At 44.2% G+C, this 11,418-nt stretch overlaps 1 non-coding gene and 1 pseudogene across 1 annotated transcript; one reads left to right on the top strand and one right to left on the bottom strand.

Annotated features, from left to right (window-relative positions):
• Positions 1–423: 423 nt before the first annotated feature.
• On the bottom strand, positions 424–530 carry LOC112397210 (U6 spliceosomal RNA). The gene has a single exon (XR_003002766.1). It is a non-coding gene; the product is annotated as a U6 spliceosomal RNA (small nuclear RNA).
• A 9,243-nt stretch (positions 531–9,773) lies between these two features.
• LOC112397126 (tubulin beta-7 chain pseudogene) lies at positions 9,774–11,115 on the top strand (annotated as a pseudogene).
• The last annotated feature ends 303 nt before the right edge of the window (positions 11,116–11,418 follow it).

Raw genomic sequence — 11,418 nt, forward strand, 5'->3', positions numbered from 1 at the left:
AGCAGCATGTGGGATCTTCCCAGACCGGGGCACGAACCTGCGTCCCCTGCATCGGCAGACGGACTCTCAACCACTGCGCCACCAGGGAAGCCCAGGTCTTTGTTTTTTTAAATAAATTTATTTATTTCTTTTTGGCTGTGCTGGGTCTTCGTTTCTGTGCATGGGCTTTTTCTAGTTGAGGCGAGCGGGGGCTACTCTTCGTTGCAGTGCGCAGGCTTATTATTGCGGTGACCTCTCTTGTTGCGGAGCACGGGCTCTAGGCACGTGGGCTTCAGTAGCTGCAGCACGCAGGGTCAGTAGTTGTGGCTCGCGGGCTTAGTTGCTCCGCAGCATGTGGGATCTTCCCTAGCCAGGGCTTGAACCCGTGTCTGGTGCATTGGCAGGCGGACCTCCCTCCTTATCCCACCCCTCTAGGTGGTCACAAAAAATATGGAATGCTTCACAGATTTGCGTGTCATCTTTGCGCAGGGGCCATGCTAATCTTCTTTGTATTGTTCCAATTTTAGTATATGTGCTGCCGAAGCAAGCACTGCGTCAGGTCTTATTTGTGGCATGCAGGGTCTTCGTTGAGGCACGCGTGATCTTTTGTTGTGGCACGGCTCTTTGTTGTGGCTCACGGGCTTCTCTCTAGTTGTGGCGCACGGGCTTCAGGGTGCGTGAGCTCTGTAGTTTGCAGCACGCAGGCTCTCTCGTTGAGGCATGTGGGCTCAGTAGTTGTGGCGTGCGGGCTTAGTTGCCCCGTGACATGTGGGATCTTAGTTCCCCGACCAGGGATTGAACCCGCGTCCCCTGCATTGGAAGGTGGATTCTTTACTACTGGACCACCAGGGAAGTCCCCCAAAATATATTTAATTGAAACACACGAACAGTAACAATGTCAGTAACTCCCGTGCTGCGGCTCACTGTGCCTGGTTTTCTTAGCTCGTGAGCTCGGGCAAATCTATACTCTGAAGCCTGGAGTTACAGCTGCAGAAAGACATGCACGTGGTGTCCTTGTCTGAAAAGACCTTCCATAGAGGAGTTAGTGACATTTTGGTTCTTCTACTTTGCCTGCCTTTGGACTGTTTATGCCCCGCCTCTAGCCTGGCTTCCTGAACCTTTACTGAGGAGTGCTGTGGAGTGGTGGAAAAAAGCATGGACTCTGGCATTGGATGGACCTGAGCTGAACTCTCATTTCTGCCATTCTCAGACTGAATCTCAGCGTCCTCATCTGTGTAAAATGGGGCTCCTTTGAAACAAAGGGCACCTTCTTCATGTGGCTGCCTTGAGAATTGAATGAGATAGTATATGTAAAGTGTCCAGCATGGTCTAGAGCAGCACTGTCCAATGGAACTTTCTGCATCGATGGAAACGTTCTATATTCGCACAGTCCAGTGTAGTAGTAATTGGCCACATACGGTATTAAGCACTTGAAATGTGGCTACATGCCTAAGGAACTAAATGTCTTATTTTAATGTGAATTTAAATATAAATATAAATTTAAATAGCCACCATATCGGATAGTACAGCTGTAGATACAGAGCTAAATCATCAGTGAATAAATTTTTTTATTATTATGCAGATATTTTGCTTAGTTCACTGATCTAACTTACTTCATGGACTCTGGACCTATTTCTTGCGTAAATGGAGTAAGCACAGGATTTCAGGGAAAAGCTTCATCAAGGAGGGGATGGCTGAGCTGAGTTTTAAAAAGTAAGAAGGAGTCAGGCTGGTACAAAGGACGGTCCAAGGAGTGGCAAGGAAGGGCATACCAGCATGTGCAAAGGTGTGGGGCATATGGGACAATATGGTGTGCTCAAGGAATTGCAAGGAGCTTGGGATGGCGCCCAAGAGGAAAGGGGACAGAGGCGAGACTGGAGAGGTGGTGAAGGCCAGATCGTGGCCTTGATGCCACATCTTGAGCAACACGGAGCCACTGAATGGTGTTTTAACCATGAGAATGACACAATCACATTTGTGTCTAAGAAAGATCTTTATGAATGTAAGGTGGAGAGTATATTGATTTCATAGGAAAAGGGCAAGACTGGAGGCAGAGAGAATAGTTATGGATCCAGGGCAGTGCTATAGGCAAGAGTTCTGTTTTGGACATATTCAGTTTTATGTGCCGATTTAACAGTAACATGGAGATATCTAGTACTCTGTTGGATATTTTCATAAAGGCTTGTAGTGTTCACCCATATCTGGTCCTCCTATTCTTATCAGCACACTGGAGGATTCCACTTGAAGTTAGATGGGATCTTGTGACTACTTCTAACCAATGGGCTGTGAGTGGTAATAATGTGAGTTGCTTCTGGGCCAAAGTATTTATTTAGCAGTATAATTCTCCAGTCTGTCTTCCCCTGTTGCACTGACCAAGCTGGCTGAGTATCCGATCATGTGTAGGTACAGGATAATGGCATTTCCATCAGCCTGAATGCTGGAGGACAGTGCTTTGGAATGTTACTGGATCTATATTTCCCATACAGCATTTGTAAGAAATCAACTTATGTTAAACCACTGAGGTTTTTGAGTTGTTTAAAGCAAAATTGTAACCTGTTCCCTCCTGACTAATACAAAGCTGCATGTCTCAAGCTCAGGAATGGTATCTGGGCTACATATGGAGGTTGGGAATCACTGATACATAGGTGTAACTGAAGCCATGGCGATGTATGTGACCACCCAGGGGGGATGAGTAGAGTGGAAGAGGAATGGGCTGAGGACAGGAACAAGAACTCCAGAATTTAAGGGCAAGGTAGAGGAAGATAAGCCTACAAAGAAGAATTAGAAAGATTTGTCAGATAGGAAGAAAGAAAAGAGGAGTGTGGTGTCATGGGAATGAAGTGAGGAGAGTTTCCAGGCTGCCAAACATGCAAATGATTTGGCAGCAAGGAGGTGTTTCGAGGTCTGGGTGGGACCATTTTCGGAGGAGGACTGACCTGTAGGATCTAAGTTAACTTTGAACCGGTGATTGGGAAGCATGATAGTTAATTTTATGTGTCAACTTGACTGGGCTAAGGGATACCTATAAAGTTGGTAAAACCTTATTTCTGAGTGTGTCTGTGAGGGTGTTTATGGGAGATATTTACATTGGACTCAGTAGACTAAGTAAAGAGATCCACCCTCACCAATGTGGGTGAGGTCATGTGACCCACTGAAGACCCAAATAGAACAGAAACGTGGAGCAAGGGCTAACTTGCTGTCCGTTCTTGATTGAGCTGGGGCATCCATATTCTCCTGCCGTCAGTAACTGGAGCTCCTGGTTCTTGGGCTTTCAGACTCTGGGGCTTACACCAGTGCCTTCCCTCCCATCCTCCCAGATTCTCAGACCTTTGGACTCTGATTGAATTATACCACCCACTCTCCTGGTTCTCTATATTCCAGATGGCAGATTGTAGAACTTACCTGCATCCATAGTCACGCGAGCTAATTCCCATAACCTATCTATCTATCTATCTATCTATATTGGTTCTATTTCTCTGGAGAACGCTGTTTAATATAGGAAGTGAGTATGGCAAGAAAGTAAATGTGGGCTATACATTTAGGAAGATTAATTTCAAGTGGAAAGAAAGGGGGGTTGAGGAAAAAAAAAGAGGGAGAAAAAGAATGTTTCACTAGCTGGGGAAGGATGTAGGGAGGAAGAAGTTGATGATACCATAGTTATTACCCATATAGGCCTGCTGACATTGAGTTTGGGGCAGTAGTCCAATGTGGCCCTGAGAGGTTTCCATGGTGAACACTCCTGAACCAAGAGGGAGGTTTAGTAGCTGGGAGGAGTCTACACAGAGGACTGATCTTTATCAAAAAGATGATCCCTAAGAAGGAGCCAGGGATCTGTTTGCCACGAGAGTAGTACCGAGGATTTAGGTCATGGGTTGAGAGCCAGGAAGCAGGGACAAGAATGAGCTCTCTACGCACCAAACTGAAGAGCTGCTGGGTCATACAGTTTTCAAACTGGGACAAGTCAGCCTGTGGAGGGAGGACTACAAGGGCTGAAATCACAAAGCTTAACAAATAGGAGTGGGCCAGGTAGGGACAGGAGGGGCAAGTGAGGAACGGCTCCTCCCTTGTCCCTTAAGGTCCTGGCTCCAGGTGTTATGGCACAAGTTAAAGGCACGCAGCAGGACTGTGGAAACTGAAGACTCCGATATAGCTTTGGCATTGCCCTATAAATTAGAACATTTCCCTCAAATGTTGAAAATTTCCAAGATAATACATAATGTAAAAATTGCTTTAAATTTTGGCTAGATTAATGATAGAAATTAGGTAGATATTCTGACTAGACCACAAGCCCCATAAGGGCAGGGCTTTTGTCCATCAGATTCATCCCTGTATCCTTACTGCTAGGAATACTATCTGGCTCCAAGTAGGTGATCAATAAATGCTGAATGAATTAGCAGCATGGGTGAATCAGCTTCAATGAAGAAAGGGGATTTGAGGAAGCAGTGTGAAGAGAAAATGGACCAAGATGCTGAGAGATAAAGTAGCTTAGAAACAGCAATAGCAAAGCCTTCAGATGGATGTTGTGGAAGAAGGTAGAATTTAAGATCAAGAACAGGGGATTGTAGGAATTGTAGCATCTTCTAGAACTGCTGAAAGCCAGGAATGACAATAGCAGCCTAAAGCAGACCAGGGAGAACACAAAAAAGAGATGATTCAGCTAAAGCAAAAAAGAAATACCCAACATCCATTCCCTCTCCCAGTAAACTTCGTGTGTTTCAAGTACCATCACTGGATGGTCATGTAGGTCTTTAACAACGATCTGGAGTTCCAGGTTTGGTGATCTTAAAGAAGAACGTTCTCAAGTAGAGGAAGTCTTAAACTGAGGAAGAGAGGGAACAGGTTGTATTGACAAATGAGTGGCTGCACACATGTCATACCAACACTAGCCACGCTTGACAGACTTCGATGTGTCAGGCTCTTTATATACATTATTTCCAATCCCTTCGGCAGTCCTCCAAGGTGAGTGTTATTATCTCTGTCATACAGATGGAGAAACTGTGAGGCTCGGAATAAGTACCTTGCCTCAGGGCCTGCACTAAGAAGTGGTGGAGCTGAGATTCTCAACCACTGTGTCGGGCTCCTGCCTTACACCCAGACAGTTCTCCCACGAAGAAGGAACAGCAGTAGCTGGGATCACCTCATGGATTTACCTTGTACAGGTTTCTAGGGGATCAGCAATCCAAGAGTGTGGCTATGATTGTCACAGTTGAACCTTCTACTTACTTCTGAAAACACAGGGGTCTTGTGGGGTAATGTCAGAGGATGGGGGAGCAAATACCAGGTTAAATCACCATGATTTCTGGACTTATCCTCAAGAGAGGCTTTCCCTACACAGCAGAGGACACTGGTGCAACATGGCGCACAGAAAAAGAAAATGGTTGAAGAAGTACTATTAATCAAGAGCCCTATGCAGCCACTTTGTACAGTTGTCGTAAGGATTAAATGAGTTAATACAAGTAAAGCATGTATTGGGTTGGCCAAAAAGTTCGTTCATTTTTTTCCATAAGATGACTCTAGTAGCCCTTAGTTGTCTTTAGCTTCATTCGAAACAATTTTGGTGGTTGTATTGTGACAGCTGTCATATCGGCGTGCATCAAAAAAAAAAGCTTATCAAAATTGGTGAATTTTTGTGTAGCCATTTTAATATTGCAGATGGAAGAAAAAAGCAACATTTTTGGCATATTATGCTTTATTATTTCAAGAAAGGTAAAAACGCAACTGAAATGCAAAAAAAAAGATTTGTGCAGTATGTGGAGAAGGTGCTTTGACTGATCAAACGTGTCAGAGTGGTTTGTGAAGTTTCGCGCTGGAGAGTTCTCTCTGGACAATGTTCCACGGTCGGGTGGACCAGTTGAAGTTGATAGCGATCAAATTGAGACATCAATTGAGAACAATCAATGTTATACCACGCAGGAGATGGCCGACATACTCAACATATCCAGATCAAGTGTTGAAAATCATTTGTACTGGCTTGGTTATGTGAATCACTTTGATGTTTGGGTTCCACATAAGCTAAGCGAAAAAAACCTTCTTGACCATATTTCCACATGCGATTCTTTACTTAAATGTAACAAAAACGTTCCAGTTTTTTAAACAAATTGTGACAGGCAATGAAATGTGGATACGGTACAATAATGTGGAACGGAAGAGATGTGGGGCAAGTGAAATGAGCCACCACCAACCACACCAAAGGCTGGTCTTCATCCAAAGAAGGTGATGTTGTGTATGTGGTGGGATTGGAAGGGAGTCCTCTATTATGAGCTCCTTCCGGAAAGCCAAACGATTAATTCCAACAAGTACTGCTCCCAGTTAGACCAACTGAAAGCAGCACTCGACGAAAAGCGTCTGGAATTAGTCAACAGAAAACGCATAATCTTCCATCAGGATAACGCCAAGACCGCATGTTTCTTTGATGACCAGACAAAAACGGTTACAGCTTGGCTGTGAAGTTCTGATTCATCCGCCGTATTCACCAGACATGGCACCTTCGGAATTCCATTTATTTCGGTCTTTACAAAATTCTCTTAATGGAAAAAATTTCAATTCCATGGAAGACTGTAATAGGCACCTGGAACAGTTCTTTGCTCAAAAAGATAAAAAGTTTTGGGAAGATGGAATTATGAAGTTGCCTGAAAAGTGGCAGAAGATAGTGAAACAAAAGGGTGCATATGTTGTTCAATAAGTTTCCTGGTGAAAATGAAAAATGTGTCATATTTTTACTTTAAAACCGAGCGAACTTTTTGGCCAACCCAATAGAACAGCGCCTGGCACACAGTAAGCCCCCAATAAATGTTAGCGGTTGTCATTGTCGCCACCATCGTCATTATCATTGCCAAGCAAGCACAAACTGAGCAAGGCTGTACTGAATGTACATTTTTTCACTTGGCATCTCCAGCAAGGGTCCAGATTGACAGCAGCAGAGGCTTCTTCACAAGGTAAGGAAGTGCCTTGGGCAGTAGGAGGAAAACCGTGAAAACAGTGGCACTGCACCCAAGTAGAAGTGTTGGAGTGAAGCAGCGGAGAGGAGAGTTCTTGCCGAGAGTGAGGATATCTCTGTGGTCCTGATACTAGGAGCTTGCTGTGCAATCTTGGGCAAAACATTTACCCTCTCTGAACCTCAGTTTTTTCATCCGTATGTTGGAGATAGTTATGGTTGGCAGTTAGAATTCTCTCTGCCCCTTGAAAATCTATGATATAATTATATTGGGTGTAGATCACAGCAAGATGGATTTGATAACCAAACATGATATACTCCTTATAATGGAAACTGCCAAAATCATTTGAACTATTGACTTATAAAGATGGTTTTGTCAAAGAGCTTGAGAAGGAGAATCAAACAAAAAAACAAGTAATTACAATGTATTGCATTTCAAAAATGTTATATATGTGGAATGATAATACGACATATAACCTTTTGGAACTGGCTTTTTTGGCTAAGCATAATGCCCTGGAGATTCATCCAGGACGTTGTATGTATTGCTGAATAGTATTCCATGGTATGGATGTACCACAGTTTGTTTGTCTATTCATTTGGTGGAGGGTACTTGGGTTTACAGTTTGGGATTTTACAAATAAAGCTGCTATGAACGTTTGCGTACATGTTTTTGTGTGAACTTAAATTTTCAGTTATTTGGGGGTAAATATCCACGGATGCAATTGCTGGGCTGTATGGTAACTGCATGGTTAGTTGTTGTTTTTTTTGAGTGGTTAGATTTGTAGAGTTTAATATTTTTGAAAAACATTTAAATTGAGGTAGCATTGGTTTATAACTTTGTATGTTTCATGTGTAGGCGTGTTTAGTTTTGCCAGTGTCGCTGTATCATATTACATTCATATCATCAATGGATGAGTGATCCAATTTCTCCACGTCCTTGCCACCATTTGGTGTTGTCACTTTTAAAAATTTTAGCTATTCTGATAGGTGTTTAGTGACATCTCAGTGTGGTTTTAATTTGTATTTCCCTGATGGTTAATGATGTCGAACATATTTTTATGTGCTTATTTGTCATCTTTATATCCTCTTCCCTGAAATGTCTCTTCATATCTTTTGCCCATGTGTATATCCTGGAGAACAGATTAGTGGCTGCCAGGGGTTAGGGATGGGGTGGGGTGGATGGAGGAGGAAGGTGGGTATGGTTGTAAATGACCAACACAAGAGATCCTTGCGGTGATGGAACTAGTCTGTCTCTTGACTGTAGTGATTGTCACAAGAACCTACAAATTGATAAAATTACATAGAACTGAATACTCATATACACACACACATGCGTGTACACACAAATGAGTACAAGTAAAATTGGGGAAATCTGAATAAGATAGGTAGACTATATCAATATCGGTATTCTGGTTGTGATATTGTACTATAGTTCTGCAAAACATTACCATCGGGGGCACTGGGCAAAATACATGGTATCTTTCTGTATTATTTATTACAACTGCATATGAATCTACAATTATCTCAATAAAATTTTCAATTAAAAATTTAATTGGAGACAGTATCCGTATTAAATGCCTTGCTCATTTGTTCCATAAGACATCACCCTCTTACTATTAATAAAAACCTGGTAGATAGATTTTTTTCAGTGGATTGGGATCATTTGACCTAGCCTAAACAGAGGTGAAAGGAATAAGTAGAGTTTAGGAGATCTTAGGCACCGTTAATGATTAATTAATCACGTAATTTGCTTAAGGTCTGTCTTCTTATGTAGCTTTTTGTATGCAAAGCCCATGTCTGCATATTTTACTTATTTATTGCCTGGCTACACACTAGTAGATGCTCAATAAATACACTAGCTGGATGAATGAATGAATGAAAGAACGAGTGGATGAATGAATGTTGTCCCAGAGAAATTTGTCAAATGCAAATGCGAACCTCCAGAGGACAGTGGAGCGCAAGATTAGCAATTACAATGAGACCAAGTTTATTCGGTGCCAACATGACTAGCTTTCATTTTTCTCAGATCATAAAACTAAAATATACTCATTGTAGGCAATGTGAAAAACACAAAAAGTATAAAGTCATAAATAAATGATTTAATAATTTCACCACTAAGAATTACTTGTTAATGCTTTGGCTTTTTCCCTCCAGTCTCATATATGTATATTGCATATGTGTGTACACATGTACACACACCTGTACACACATGTTTTCTCTTTTGTGGACTGCTGTACCTGACCTCGATCTCTTTTTCCATTGGGGTCAGAGTGTTTTTCTTTTCAATTTGTATTAGCTCTTTACATATTAAGGATAACTACCTTTTGCCACATCTGTTATTAGTCATTTTCTTAGTTTATTATAGCATTTTAATTTTGTTTATGATCATGGGCATTTAGGAGTGTAAGATTTGCATTCAGGCAATGTATGGCTGTTTTTCTTAAAGAGGCAGTGCATCAGAGAGTGTAGCTTTGAGTTGGAAATTGGACTCTGCCAATTGTTAGCTGGGTGACCCTGGGCAACTAAATTACCTTATATTTCTAAGACTCAGTTTCATTACCTGTAAAATACGGATAATGATACCTAAATCATAGTTTGTCAGAGCTAGAAATAATGTCCTCATCAATAACATGGGGGATATATAGTCTCTACTTGATAGCCTTGATGTGAGAGATTCAATGAGATAATGCATACTAAAAGTTAGCACAGCTCTCAGAACCTTCCTGCCTCCGCGTTCGGACCTCGCTGCTCCAGCCTCCAGGCCCCGTCCCATCCTTCCAGCCTGCGACCAGCAGCAGAGAAAAACTAATTACATATCATTTTCTTGCCCCGTACATACTTTGAGGTGAGCAAAAAGATTACAATAAATTTTAAAATGAGGGAAATTGTGTACATCCAGGCCATTCCGTGTGGCAATCAGATTGGTGCCAAGTTCTGGGAGGTGACCAGGGATGAACATGTCATTGAACCCACTGGCACCTATCATGGGGATAGCGACCTGCAGCTGGACCACATCTCCGTGTACTACAGTGAAGTCATAGGTGGCAAATATATTCCTCGTGCTATCTTGGTGGATCTAGAACCCGGGACCATGGACTCTGTTCGCTCAGGTCCTTTTGGTCAGACCTTCAGACCAGAAAACTTTGTTCTTGATCAGTCTGGGACAGGCAACAGCTGGGCCAGGGACCACTATACAGGGGGGGCCGAGCTGGTCGATTCGATCGATCCTGGACGTGGCTCGGAAGGAGGCCAAGAGCTGTGACTGCCTGCAGGGCTTCCAGCTGACCCACTCGCTGGGCGGGGGCAACGGGCTCTGGAATGGGCACCTTGCTCATCAGCAAGATCCGTGAAGAGTATCCTGACCGCAGCATGAACACTTTCAGTGTGGTGCCTTCACCCAAAGTGTCCGACGCCGTGGTGGAGCCCTAGAACGCCACCCTCTCCGTCCATCAGCTGGTGGAGAACACTATGAGACCTACTGCATTGACAACGAGGCCCTCTACAACATCCGCTTCCGCACCCTCACGCTGACCACGCCAACCTACGGGGACCTGAACCACCTCGTCTCGGCCACCATGAGTGGTGTCACCACCTGCCTCCGCTTCCCTGGCCAGCTCAATGCTGACCTCTGCAAGCTGGCAGTCAACATGGTGCCCTTCCCACGTCTCCACTTTTTCACGCCTGGCTTTACCTCTCTAACCAGCCGTGGAAGCCAGCAGTATCGGGCCCTCACTGTGCCGGAGCTCACCCAGCAGGTCTTCGATGCCAAGAACATGATGGCTGCCTGTGACCCCCGCCATGGCCGGTACCTCACCGTGGCTGCTGTCTTCCGTGGGCGGATGTCCATGAAGGAGGTGGATGAGCAGATGCTCAACCTGCAGAACAAGAACAGCAGCTACTTCGTGGAATGGATCCCCAACAACGTCAAGACGGCCGTCTGCGACATCCCGCCCCATGGCCTCAAGATGACGGTCACCTTCACTGGGAACAGCACAGCCATCCAGGAGCCGTTCAAGTGCATCTCAGAGCAGTTCACTGCCATGTTCCGCCGGAAGGCCTTCCTCCACTCGTACACAGGTGAGGGCATGGACGAGATGGAGTTCACCGAGGCTGCGAGCAACATGAACAACCTCGTCTCCGAGTACCAGCAGTACCAGGACGCCACCGCAGAAGAGGAGGAAGGTTTCGGTGAGGAGGCCTAAGGCCAAGTCCCCACCACCGCAGGCTTCTCAGTCCCCTCCACCTTCCTCAGCCGCAGAATTTCCTCTGCGGAAATTTTCCTCTCCCTCAGATTTGCGTTTTCTGCCTCTGTCTTGTTTTTTTCTTTTGTTTTGGAGGGTAGTTCTAGAACAGTGCCTGGCACATAATAGGCGCTCAATAAATATCTGTTGTTTGTTGAATGTCTCCTCTCTCTTTCCACTCTGGGGAACCTAGATTTCTGCCATTCTGGGTAACCCTGTATTTCCTTCTGGTGCCCACTCCTCCCATCTGTCCAGTTAACATTT

This window comes from Neophocaena asiaeorientalis, unplaced genomic scaffold (assembly GCF_003031525.2).
Source record: "Neophocaena asiaeorientalis asiaeorientalis breed wild unplaced genomic scaffold, Neophocaena_asiaeorientalis_V1.1 scaffold981, whole genome shotgun sequence".
In the NCBI taxonomy this organism is placed as follows: Eukaryota; Metazoa; Chordata; class Mammalia; order Artiodactyla; family Phocoenidae; genus Neophocaena; species Neophocaena asiaeorientalis.